Source organism: Cynocephalus volans, chromosome X (assembly GCF_027409185.1).
Source record: "Cynocephalus volans isolate mCynVol1 chromosome X, mCynVol1.pri, whole genome shotgun sequence".
In the NCBI taxonomy this organism is placed as follows: domain Eukaryota; kingdom Metazoa; phylum Chordata; class Mammalia; order Dermoptera; family Cynocephalidae; genus Cynocephalus; species Cynocephalus volans.
The window spans coordinates 147,932,197-147,945,699 of NC_084478.1; the positions used below are offsets into that span (position 1 = coordinate 147,932,197).

Below are 13,503 nucleotides of genomic sequence, written 5' to 3' on the forward strand. Positions count from 1 at the left end.
CCATGTGGCAGTGTTGGGAGGTGTTTGGTTCATGGGGTCGGATCCCTCATGAATAGATTATTGCCCTCCAAATGCGGGTGTGTGGGGTGGGTAGTGAGTGAGATCTCGCTCTATTAGTTCCTTTGAGAGTTGGTTGTTTAATGGACCCTGGCACCTCTCCTCCCCTCTCTCTTGCTTCATCTCAGTCTGTGATCTCCTTGCAACTGCTGGCTTCTCTGCACTTTTCCACCAGGAGTAGAAGCAGTCTGAGGCCTGCGCCAGATGCAGCTGTCCTAGAATCGTAAGCCAAATTAAGCTCTGTTCTTTATAAATTACCCACTCTTAGGCAATCTCTTATAGCAACACAAAAACAGACTAATTTTTCACTAATTTCCATCACATGGCCCTAGCCCACCTTCCACTTTTGTATTTTCTTTCGGATTGGGGAACCAGACCTGTCCCTATGGAATCACATTCCCAGCAGGACATTTCTGAAGAAGGCTCATTCTGGGCCCCTTTGTTGCGTGACACTTGGGGATGTGAAGGCCACTTAGAGAGACATCTGGGACAAGTAGCAGAATAGCACCAGAGAAACTCTGGGGAGGGTGTGTCCTATGAGCACAGTACTTTTGAGGGAAGTTTCGGACTGAAGTCAGTCCTTGTTTCCCAGAGCGGAGTTCGTACAGGAGAGAGTCTCCTACACGGGACACACACGTAGGTGTGGGGACCTGTGCAGGCCTGACTAGCTTGCGGGGTGCTAAAGAGGGCCTTGAAAGGGGTCTCTCTTGTATGTCCTGCAAGCAAGTAGGAGATCTGAAACAATGGTGTCCTTACTAAGGGTCATGCACCGGTCAGGGTATGCGTGCTTCTTGCCTAGAAATACACCTTGAGATTAGATCTGGTATTTGCCATAAACGTCATGTTCCTCAGATGTTTATGAGCCATTGACGTGAGAGCAGGGAACAAAGAAATACCAAGGCCACCTGTATTGTTTTTGAAAAAGCTTGTTTGTTACATTCCTTCACGTAGACCTCAGCTAGAAGGATATAAATAAGATTGTAACCTGAATAAACTTGCTAGTGAGCAGCATCCCTGCTCTTAGCCCCCTCGATCCCCGCTTTTCTCTGTCTTTATTTCCCAGCGGTCTTCTACTTTCAGGTTATCTTTGTTCTCGTCGGAGCCGGCCTCCGACAAGTGGCGCCCGAACAGGGACCTGAAAACACTGAAGACTGCCCGAACCACAGGAAAGGTGAGTGCATGCAATTGTTTTTAATTCGTGGTTTCGGTATTGTTGTTACAATCGAGGGTTATCAACAATGGGGCAATCTAATAGTTCTGAGTTGTTTATTCAAGTGTTACATAGTTCTCTTAGTTTGAGAGGTGTTAAAGTTGAAACTAAACAGCTGTCTAAATTTATTGCCTTTATAAAGCAAGTTTGTCCTTGGTTTCCTGAGTCCGGCACAATTAATATTGAAACTTGGCGGAAAGTTGGTAAAGGCATTCAGGGGCATTATCAGGCTCATGGGCCGGAAGCTGTTCCAATTGATGCTTTTGCATTATGGTCTCTAATTAAAGATTGTTTAGTTACTGAAAGTGAGGCAGACAGATGGAGGCGTGCTGCGCGGAGCTCTATCAGACGCTCCCACTCTTCCGCTGACTTGGCCCCTCCATCGTGTCCATTACCTCCGCCGCCTGGAATGCCCCCTCCCCTGTCTGGCGGAGGGCCGCCAGGGTATGAGGAGCCCATACAGCCTTCTGCTCCTCTACCCTCTGACATGTCGGAGGACCCCCCTAAGGAAGCCTTACATAAAATATGCCAGACTCAAACCTATCAAGAATTTTTAGAAGCTTTAGATGATGTTCCCCTTCAGGAGCCAGTGCTTACTGATCTAGAAGCTTCGGCTCCTAAGGGTGAGGAGCAACTTTCTCCTCGGGAATGGGAAAATCTTGAAGAACAGGCTGCCCGTTACCATCATGACGAGGGAATATTTGCTGCCATGGAGGGGGGCAATACTGTTACTTTTCTTAGAGACTTGCGGCAAGAAATTCAGGCTATTGCCGAGTGTGTAAAGGGCTTGCAAAAGGAACCCTCTGAAGATATAAAAAGGCAATCTGATCCTCTTCCTTTAACTAAGATTCCCTTAATAGCTCCAGTCTTAGATGCTCAGGGGACAGAGTATCGTGTCCTTAAACTTCCTCCTCCTCCTCCTACCCTAGATGATGTCATCTCTCCGTTACAGTTAGCCCTTAGGGCGGCATCTAAAGACGGAGAAAATTTGGAGGGTTATCGTCCCCCATTAGGAGCTTTCCCTGTTGTTGAACAAAGAGATCAACAAGGCAATGTTCGCCGTGTACACGAGCCTTTGCCTTACAAACAGTTGAAAGAATTAAAAATGGCTTGTGCTCAGTATGGACCTACTGCTCCATTTACTGATGCTGTTTTGGAAACTGTTGCTGCTTATGCTACAAGCTCATTTGTTGTCTTGTTTTGCAGTGATGGGCACACCCAAACATCTTAAAACTGATAATGGCCCTGCCTACACCAGTCGCTCTTTTCTGCGATTTTGCTCTCAATTTCATATTGCCCTTAAAACAGGCATCCCATACAATCCCCAAGGTCAAGGGATTGTTGAGCGTGCACATTTGACAATCAAAAATCAAATTTATAAAATAAAAAAGGGGGAGTTGGACTACAAGTCTCCCCATTCTCTTCTTGCTCATGCTATCTATATTCTAAATTTTTTGCAAATCGATGCAGAAGGACGCTCTGCAGCAGAAAAGTTTTGGAATCCAAAAGCTGTTTCTCACCCTTTGGTCACATGGAGGGACCCTCTTACTGGGGCCCTCCACGGGCCTGATCCAGTATTAATGTGGGGGAGAGGTTATGTTTGTGTTTTTCCCACAGACGCTGATAGCCCTCGCTGGTTACCGGAGCGGTGTGTCGGCCATGCCCAAAAGTCGGGTGGCTCGACTACGCAGAAAAATGATGAGGCTGAGGATAACGCCTCGGCGCAAGAATGAGTCTGATGGGAAGACCCTCACACTACACTCCCTGGCACATCTCTGCTCCATATTTTGGATCATCTTTTTTCCTTTTGTGCCGGTGTCGGGAGACAACTATTGGGCTTATGTCCCCAGCCCACCTTTGCTACATCCAGTCACCTGGGAGGATGATCATGTTCCAATATATATACCAACAACACTTTATTCAAAATCTTAAAATGCAGTTCCCGACTTTGCAACAGTTAAGCACTCATTTGATCTACTTAGGAATATTGGCTCTTGGTGTAATCCTTGTATCTCTTGCTCTCATCACTGGCTGTAAAATTGTCTTGACCCATTTTATGAAATTATTTGTTGCTGTTAAAAAATTACAATTATACCAAGATAAAGACAAAGATTATATACATTTATAAAATAAAAAAGGGGGAATTGTGGGGACCTGTGCAGGCCTGACTAGCTTGCGGGGTGCTAAAGAGGGCCTTGAAAGGGGTCTCTCTTGTATGTCCTGCAAGCAAGTAGGAGATCTGAAACAATGGTGTCCTTACTAAGGGTCATGCACCGGTCAGGGTATGCGTGCTTCTTGCCTAGAAATACACCTTGAGATTAGATCTGGTATTTGCCATAAACGTCATGTTCCTCAGATGTTTATGAGCCATTGACGTGAGAGCAGGGAACAAAGAAATACCAAGGCCACCTGTATTGTTTTTGAAAAAGCTTGTTTGTTACATTCCTTCACGTAGACCTCAGCTAGAAGGATATAAATAAGATTGTAACCTGAATAAACTTGCTAGTGAGCAGCATCCCTGCTCTTAGCCCCCTCGATCCCCGCTTTTCTCTGTCTTTATTTCCCAGCGGTCTTCTACTTTCAGGTTACCTTTGTTCTCGTCGGAGCCGGCCTCCGACACGTAGGGACCTTGATGCCGAATTTAGATCTGATTACTCAGCAGGGGTTCTGTGTGGGAAAGATACTCAACAGTTAAAAAGGATGAATAAGGAAATCTGTAAAGCCAAGTCATGCCAGATAGTCATGTAAGATCTTGTACATAACAATAAGGAATTACATGACAGTAATACAGTCCACTGAATAACTTTTCCTATTATAAGTTAAAGGGTTAAAAATAATCTTCCTTAACTACAAATATCTTGTAAAAGAGATGTTCTAACCTTTCCCACCTATTCTGTCCTTCATTCCTGTCAAGAAATTACATCAGCATTTAAATTAAGAGTGCCTAACATACCAAGCTTGCTTTGGAAGAAACATGCTGAATGTTTTACATACAATAACTGCTACATGACCCAAGGTTGACTCTAGTCCAGGACTTTATCAGCAAGCAAAATTACTTTAAACACATTACCCCTCATCTTGCTCATCTTCTGCAAAAGGCCTTTTGTGCCCACGCTCATCACTTCCTTCATCGTGTCCTGCGTTAAAATAAAGATGAAAAACAGTTTTACCAGATGTATGCGATTTTGGCCATTTCTCATGGAGAAATACCCTCACCGTGGAATTTCTAAGGCCTTTGGACTACAAAGGCTTTTGGAACAGACCTATACAGTACAGGGAATCATCATGTGCAGGTGAGAGGAAGTTAGGCCATCGCTCAGAAAGGTTTTCTAGAGACGTTTCTGCAAGCCTTTCTGGCTTCGAGTCACAGTGAACCAGGTCCTACTCATGACACATTTCAGAAGAAGGAATGCCCACGTCTGAGCGTCTGGAACTCTCCAACTGCTACAGGGTGGGAACATGACAGGGGAACCCTGCAGGCCAGGAACAGGCTTTACAAACATAGGCTGTTTAGCGTTTGGAACAGGTAGAATCCGAAGCTGTGAGCCTGGGGAGCGGTGGCGCCCACGTGCTCCACCTGCAAAGAGTTCAGAGAGACGGTGCCCTGGGGCGGGACTCTTCTTCGGGGGCCCCGCGGGCGTCTTTCCCTTGGTGCTCATCGTCAAGCGCTGCCATCGCCTGAGCCTCCACCGGGGACGTGGCCTTCCTTCCCATGCGCTTCCCTCCAGCGGGCGCCAGGGTGCGCTGTCTTCCCGCGCTGCAGACCGCTCCTGGACGTCTGGAGTGCAGAGCCACGCTGCAGAGACAGGCAAGCCACAGGACAGTCAGAGGGCACGTCCCAGGCTGCACAGGCGTGGTGCTGTCCTGCCCTAGAGTCTGTGCTGGCAGCCGGAGGTGACGAGGAGAGGACGTCAGCCCCCGTCCCGCCTGCCGCCCCACCCCTGAGCTTCAGTTCCTCTGCAGGGCTCCTGTCGCTGGGACACGAAGAAACTCAGTGCTGCTCCCGCTGCCCAAGGGCCCCCGCGTGCAGGCCGGGAGCAGGGCCGGGCTTGGGGAACACGATCCGCCAGCCCCCCCCCCCCGGCCGTCTCCATGGGAACCGAAACCTTTACGCTGGTCCTGTATGGCCAGGCGAGGCCGCTGGCCACTCACTGGCCCAGACGCCTTCTAAAGTTCTCCAGGGACCGGGTGTCCCTTCCTGACAGGTGACCAGCAGGGCAGTAGGGGCAGACGCGGAAGGTCCCCTCCCCACCCGACAGCACGTACGTGGCCCCACTGCCACCCTCCCCCTGTTCTGGCCCACCCGGCAGGATCCCAGACCCCAGGTGACTCCAACTCCTCCGGGACGTCTCTTCAGAGGTCCGCCAGGCTCTACCTGCGCCCACACACTCGAGCCCCAGGCCGCGGGGCCACTGAAGAATTTCATGCCCGTGTGAAATGCAGGAAGCAGCTGTATTTTTGCTCTTTTCTCCTCAAACGCAGCCCAATAAAAAATAAATAGGAACCCTGAGTGTCATTCAGTAAGCACCCACTCGGCCTATACTTTGCACCTGGCCCTGTGCTGGCACCTTGGAATATATATATAAATAAGAAGAGGGTCTGGTGACTGTCCCACCACATGTTCCGTCCAATGAGGGAGAGACACGTGTTACTGGAGCAGCAATGGCTGTTGCCTCTGGTGTGACACGTGGCGGGCCTGGTGGTTTCCATCAGACAATAAGCGGCTGGACTCAGACCTACTGTTGCAATGTAAGCAGCTCCCAGCCCCATTAGAATTCTCTGTAATCCATGCACACGTGGGGCAGGATCAGAGGGCGGGGAGGCCCCCCTTTGAGGAAGAGTGTGGGGGAGGGGTGCGCTGCAGCCAGGGTGCAGGCGCGAGCAGCAGGTGTGCAGCTCCCTTGGCGGGATTGTCACCCGACTTCCTCTTCCTACCACAGCTTCGTGGTCCAGTCTGCACTGTGGCGGCAGCAGCGACATAGGCGTGGTGGCTGCCCTGCACAGGCGATCCGGCCTGGAGCCATCTCCAGCAGGTATGGAGCTGGGCCCCCGGCACAAAGGCAACCCAGATAACAGGGGATCCCCCAATGACCCTTGCTACCTTCCTAGGGGCCAGTAGCCGTAAGTTTTCCCTGGAAGTTGAATCCCACTAGCACCGTGCGGCCTCCCTGCCATTTCCAGTCATCACAACCAGCCTGGGAAATTCAGGGTCACCTAATCCAAACTTGACCCTGCCCAGGGGTCAGGACAATTGGCTCTGACCCTTGCTCTTGAGGGAAAGTGGCTGTAGCCCTTCCCCTCCCCCCACCCCCTCCTACTTCCACTGACTGATGTATCCCTGTCCAAGCATGGGGTGGGGGAATAAGGTGGGGGGTGTATGTGAACGAGTGAGGGGCACAGGGGGCTGTAGGTAACAGGGTGGGAGTGGGGAGCACAGGGAAATGAGAGTGGGGAGCTTGGGGATAAAGGTTAGGCTTGGGTGTGTGCAGGGCTTTGAGTAGGGATGGAGCTTGGGAAGGGTTGGATTTGGGGGGGAGGGGTGGGTTTTAAGAATTTGTTGGGTTTGTACTGGGGTTGGAACAGCAACATTACCCCTGGATCTTTTCTGCCTAAGCAGCAGCCCCCAGTTGGGTAGTTTCTTGTATCCCTGCACCAGGGTCCTTGTGTACACCTCTGGAGACTCAGCATTGACACAACCTGAGCGGGAGACGTGGACCAGAACCAACATACGTCTGTCTTGCTTTGGATAGATCCAGTGGAGCGGGACCCATCACCTCTGATCTGCCTGACTGGACAGAGCTAGAGAGCAGAGGGAGTGCTGAGTGCTAGTGGAATCGGAATCGCAGCAGCATCTGAACTGCTGGTGGGACCTACTCAGCAGGGTGAGCAGCTGGGAGGTGGGCTGTGTTGGGAGGGGACTGTGTAACCCTGGTAAAGAGCAGGAATGGAGGGGCTGCCTGCCAGGGCTCACAGACTGCAGGGCAGGGCCACACCTACAGCAAGAGTTGTCTGTTTCCTGCAGTGTAGCAGAGGAGACCCTTTCTGGGTCCCTTTTCTGCTCCTGATACCAGCTTCCACTAATTTGAAAGCACAAGCTCTTGTTTTTCAGCACTCACCCTTGCTGCCCACCTCATCCCACACCGCCCCTTCCCTCACGCACCCCCTTGTGGCTAAGATGCTTCATTGGTTGGCAGCCGGTGACATCACCTGTTGCTCCTTGAGGGCCTTAACACTACTGCAGAAATCCTCCTGCAATGGAAACCCATGGTCCACACTGTTCTCGGCATCTATGGCAGCACTGCAGCTCGTCACACGCGCTACATACCCGCCCCTCTCATTGTGCTGCACAGAGCTCCAGCCATCTCTCTCATCTGTCAGGAATTTTCTGAGAAAGAGGAGAGCTCTGCAGCTCCTTCTGCCAGCCTTTGCCCCGGCAAGGAGGGGGCCAGGTATTGTGGGGCAGCAGAGCCCCAGGGGGTGGGGGCATTTTCCTGCCCTCTCCTTCCTCGAGGGCTTTGTGATTGTCCCCAGGCATCAGGCCCTGCCTCCTGACACTGGCCTTTTCACCACAGGCATGCACAGCCCAGAGATTTCAAGGAGGAACCCACAAAAAATGGAGTTCAGCTAGGAGGGCTGAGGTGGAGGAGATTTTCTTGGGGAGACCCTCCACACTCTGCTCTCCACAAAATAACTGCAGGAGCCATGGGAATCAGGAACTAAATCCCTGCATGGGGAGGTGGGGGCAGAGGAGGTGCTCTGGGTGGAGGTGGGGAGTTGGGTGTTAACGATGCTCTCACCCCTTTGCATTACAGGCTGTGGAAACCTGGGACACTTCTGCCTTCCTTCTTGGCATTGGCTCAGAATTATTTGAGTCCTGGTAAAGCTCTGAGCTGATTAGTGCCCTAGTATTAGATCAGTCCGTAGGCAGTGAGAGCCATGGCGGAGACACTGTTAGAGGACTGGTGCAAGGGCATGGGCCTGGACCCCAGGAAGGCCCTGCTGATCGTGGGCATCCCCGTGGAGTGTAGTGAGGCTGAAATTAAAGAGACCGTGAAGGCAGGCTTCAAGCCCCTGTGTGCGTACAGGGTGCTGGGCAGAATGTTCCTAAGGGAAGACAATGCCAAGGCTGTCCTCATCGAGTTGGCTAACTGTCAATTTTGCTACAATCCCTAATCAGATACCAGGAAATGGGGGCACCTGGGAAGTGCTGGTAGAACCCCGGAACCCAGATGAACAATTTATCAATTGACCTAAGAACTTCCTGAAAGATGAGGGCCGAAGAGTGGTAGACGTGGCCAAAACCCTGGCCTATAGCACCTTGTCCACTGAGGGCTCGAGCCAAGTCTGACCAGCAGTTTTGCAGCCTCTGGAAGATAGCACGTGGTACCAAAAACCGAAAGTGTTTTCAGGAAGTGCTTTCCCAGGCCCAGGCGAAAAGACCTTTGAAGTGTGGCTGGAGCAGGTCACTGACATGATGCAGATGTGGCAAGTGTCTGAGGTGGAGAAGAGGTGGCGTCTGCTGGAGAGTTTACGCGGCTCTGCCCTGTCCATCATGCAGGTGCTCTGGGCCCACAATGACTCTATCTCTGTGGAGCAGTGCCTGGACGCCCTGAAGCAGATCTTTGGGGATAAAGAGGACTTTAGAAGCTCTCAGTTTAGGTTTCTTCAGACCTTTCAGAAGACCGGAGAGAGTCTCTGCTTACTTGCTACGCTTAGAACCCCTGCTGCAGAAAGCCGTGGAGCAGAGCCCCTTAGAGCAGAGCACAGACATGATTCATCTGAAACATTTTCTAGCTCGGACCTGCATGTCCACCACCCTCCAGCACAAGCTCAAGCTCCTTGATCAGTGAGACTGTCACCCCATATTTATGGAGTTAATGAAAGTCATTCGAGATGAAGAGGAGAGGGAGGCCACCATGGCTGTGATGATGGAGAAGCAGAGTCCTGTAGGAAGAGACTGGAAGGCCGCAGGTTGGCAGGCAGTAGCGGGGGCCTTGGGCAGGCAGTCCCCGCAGCTCAGGTCCCCATGCAGGCAGGTTCTTTTGACGAGAGCAGCAGCCAGACCCTACAGGAAGGGGCTCTCCGATCACTGAAGCGCAGCCGACTACTGTGCTGCCACAGCACTGGGGAAGAAGGCCGTGGCCAGGCAGCGTGTGCCGCGGCTGAAGACAAACCTCCATCACTGGGGAGGACACAGGTTGTAGCAGGAGACAGCAGCATTGGGAAACAAGATGGGGACTGGGGCCATGAGCCCTACGATGCGTAGGCTCAGAAGATCCAGGCACCGCTTCTCCTAGCAGGCAGCAGAGACATTTTATCAAGGGGAAGGGGCAGCCCAGGAAAACAACAGTTGACTTGAGTGAGTCAGAGGGGCAGAGCAGCCAGGCCCAGGCTGTGCCCCTTCCTCCTCCACCAGCTGGAAGGGACTCCACCAACCAAGACCAAACCCCATGTGACTCACTGACGGCCCTGACGAGGTGCCAGAGATGCACATGGGGCGCCCGAGCCTCGGGTGGGGACACCAGGAAAGTACAGGCTCAAGAATGTACAGCTGAGGGCTCTGGCCCAGGCACCAGCCCAGTCATCTGGCCAACCCCTAACGCCCACCCTGTGTGCTCTGAGACTGCCCAGGGTCTGACCCAGACAGAAGGAATCAGTGCTGGTGAGGAAGAGCTGCAAAGCTGAAAAGTAACATCTCAGAGTGGAGCCCGCAGGATCCAGCCTGTCTTCAGGATCAACTACACTGCTCTAGGGGAGCTCCAGGAACAAAGCACCATTGAGCTGAGGGCAGGGGACGCAAAGGACCTGGGATCCCCATGCCAGCTGAGAGGCAGTTTTCTCCCCCTGTGTCCTGACAGGGCTCAGTGGGCAAAAAGACCAAAGACTGGGAGAAGACCCCCAGGCAGGGGTGCTGGGTATCCAGTGGGCCAGTGTCCCCACAGCTGGCTTAGGCCAGATTGGGTGTGCAGGAAAGTTTTTGTTCCAAAGCAGGAGGAGCAGGAGGAGGAGGGGGAGCAGCAAGGGGAGGAGGGAGGAGTGGGGGTGCTGTCTCGTTCTGTTGTGTTTGTGCAGAGCCACAGGAGAGAGAAGGCAAGGAGAAACTGGGACTGGCATGGTGGACCATAGCTGAGCACCTGCCGATGCCGAGCCCTGCCCCACACCCTGCCACCTTGGGCAGCTGGCCTGGAGGCAGCCCTGAGTGTGTGTCCCAGGCCTGGATGAGGGACTTGAAGATGGCTGCTACCTGCACTGGACTGGGAAACATTAGGGGGAAAGAGGCCATTTCAATGGTGAAGCTGCCGGGGTCTTCCAAGAGGGGTCCCCCATTCCCAGTCCTGGGTCAGGCTGTTCCCTGTTCTGTGAAGCCCACCCTTATCTGTGTTGGCCCCGAGGTGACTCCCGTGTCAAGCAAGCGCTCCCATTCCCCAACCCCCACCGCCATCTTGTCTGTGCAAAGCCATGAGCCTCGTGTCCATCTGGGGCGCGATCTGGCCTACCGGGTCAGCCACCTCTGGGCCTGGGCACGTGCTGTGAGCTTCCAGGCCAGGAGCCAAGGCTCTGCTCGCTCTTGTCCAGTGTCACTAGCTCCACCTCCGCTTTCTCAGTGAAGATTTAGGCCACTGGCTGCCTGTTCTTGTGGGGATGTGTGTGACCTTAACTGAGCATTTCCCCCCGGATTCTCTGAGCTCTGATGTCCACCCTGCTCTTACTCATGCCTCAGTTTACTCGGCTCCTTGGTGTGTTCCCTGCCATGTTCTCCAGTGTCCTGTGACTGTCCTGTGCAGGCCATAGGGCAGAACACTGGCCCAGAGGGTCAAACCAGGAGCAGGTTTACTCAAGTGAGTGGACATTGCCAGAGTCCACCGTCCTGGCCAGAGGCAGATCGGGGAGCCCTAAGGAAGGGAGAAGGTGTTAGGGCCACAGTGTGAGCAGCAGATGTGGCACCTGGTCAGGAACCCCAGGAGGAGGGGTCCCCGGGACCCATGACCTCTCGTGGCTGTTGGGATGTCCTCTCTGTGATGTCCCCTTCTCCTCAGTGGTTCAGCAGATTTTTCTTGTCAGTAAAGTTCTCTGGATGTTGCAGCTGAGTCTCGCTTCTGCTGTGGGCAATTGACGGCTGGGCCACCCTGGGCTGGGATGGAGGTGGGGATGAGGGGACACAGGGGCCACGTTAACATTGGGGGAAGTGAGGGGCAGGGGCCGTGATGGTCTATGGGAGCCCCTGGGATGCACAGAACCCGTTGACATGACATGGGGCAGTGCCTGGTTGGGTCACCAGGGCACTCGGGCAGCCCCAGGAATAAGTGGGTAGAAGTTGAAGGGAGGGTGAGAAACAGCAGGCAGACCCCAGGCCCCAGGACCCCGGCTCTTCTACGAGTGGGACTATTTTATTTTGAATGGTTCGTGAAAGCAACTTCAGTAACTCAATAAAAGAAGACATTTTACTAAGTTGTTTGAAATATATTCTCAAACAATTTCATAGTTATTAAATAAAATGAAGACTGTGCATATTGTTAAATGTATAAAGTGCACATTACAAAAGGAAATGTATGAGAATTATCGATTCAAGGTTTTAGATGCATGTGCATTGACACTTCCACATAATACTGAATATTATAAGTAGAAAGCAAAGCACTCTCAACAATTTACCTTTAAAAATAGATGTAAAATACATAAAGCACAAATAATTCATTATACATATACATTAGTAAAATTCCTAAATCAATGCTAAGAGCAGGTGTCATATATAGTGGACCAAAACCAATTAAATGACATTTTGGTGTCTCTGTGAAAATGACATATTCAGAAACCCATGGCTCAGCACTGGTATTTATTTATCTCGTTCAGTTGTCTCGAAAATATTTAGCACTTTAATTTGCTTCAAAAATACAAACAGAAGTTTCTTTTAATCATTTTTACGTCCATAGAATAGGTTTTCTTTTGAAATCAAATTTTCATTGAAATTGGCTCTGTAACATGATTCGTAATACACAAGTGTGAGCAGATAAAATTGATTTTGTCTTCTCTTATATTTTCCTAAAGAAAGAACAATTTAACCTTCAATGCTTGTGCTTTCTACCTCTTGGGACTGATAGCGATCCACTGAGGCCAAACCTAAAATTAAGTCATCCATCTTTTTTTTTTTTTTTGTGACCGGTAAGGGGATCGCAACCCTTGGCTTGGCTTCACCCACACCGCGCTCAGCTAGTGAGCACACCGGCCATCCCTATATAGGATCCGAACCCGTGGCGGGAACGCCGCTGCACTCCCAGTGCTGCACTCTCCCGAGTGAGCCACGGGGTCGGCCCGTCATTCTTGCTAAAAGTTAACTGACAGGTTTAGGGAGAAAAAGTCACCATTACTATCGAAGGGCTGGAAGCCTGATATATGCAACTTTGGTATTCACGTAACTGTTGAGGGTACACTCGCTGGTTAACAGCAATGTGGTCTTGCATTGAACGAAGAAACTAATGATAAACAAGATATACTGAATTATACTAGAATTTCTAAGCCACTGCAATGGAGTTTAGTGTAGCTAATGTTATACTTGTGTCATATAACTGAGGTTCAAGTTCCTTCTTCAGAGTCTTCAGAATAACAGAGATTGAAGAGATATTTCAATAATTGCCATTTCTTGCTGATGCTGTTTCAGAAAATGAAATGTACGTAATTCTCATACGCAACTCCACAAAGTGTTCCAGTGCCCACACCCTCCCTTAGTCTCTAATATTAAAGAGTCACTACTTACAGTTCCCATCATAATGTTTTGCTGCAACATGGCCATGTCTTTGTTAAGTTCACTTTGTTCATCAATAAGGAGACTTTCATCATTCCCATCCAAGTCCTTGAGAGCCTAAAACAAAAAGTCCACTTCAGTCATAAGCTACTTTCATGTCACGTTCTAAACAGGTAAAATTACACTTCAAAAGGCACAACTTTTCATACATAGGCTTGTTATTTATTTCAACTTAAAATGTTATAGTAAATACATGGAGATAAAAATACCCACTCAAGAAATTTCTAAATGTCGGATTTGAGTGAAAGACTAATATTATGGGAGATGCAATAGTTTTATACTTAACTCTGAAAAATGGGTTGATGAACAGTTCTGGTCAAGATGGAACAAAGACAGAAAAAGACTGGCAGTCCCAAACCATAAAATACCATCACTTTTTAGGGGGTAATGGCCCATTTATTTTCACTCATAGTTCCGGTACCATGATTCCTAAGAAGGA

At 50.6% G+C, this 13,503-nt stretch overlaps 1 pseudogene; it reads left to right on the forward strand.

Annotated features, from left to right (window-relative positions):
* The first annotated feature begins 8,203 nt into the window (after nucleotides 1–8,203).
* Nucleotides 8,204–9,533, forward strand: LOC134368452 (paraneoplastic antigen-like protein 5; annotated as a pseudogene).
* The last annotated feature ends 3,970 nt before the right edge of the window (nucleotides 9,534–13,503 follow it).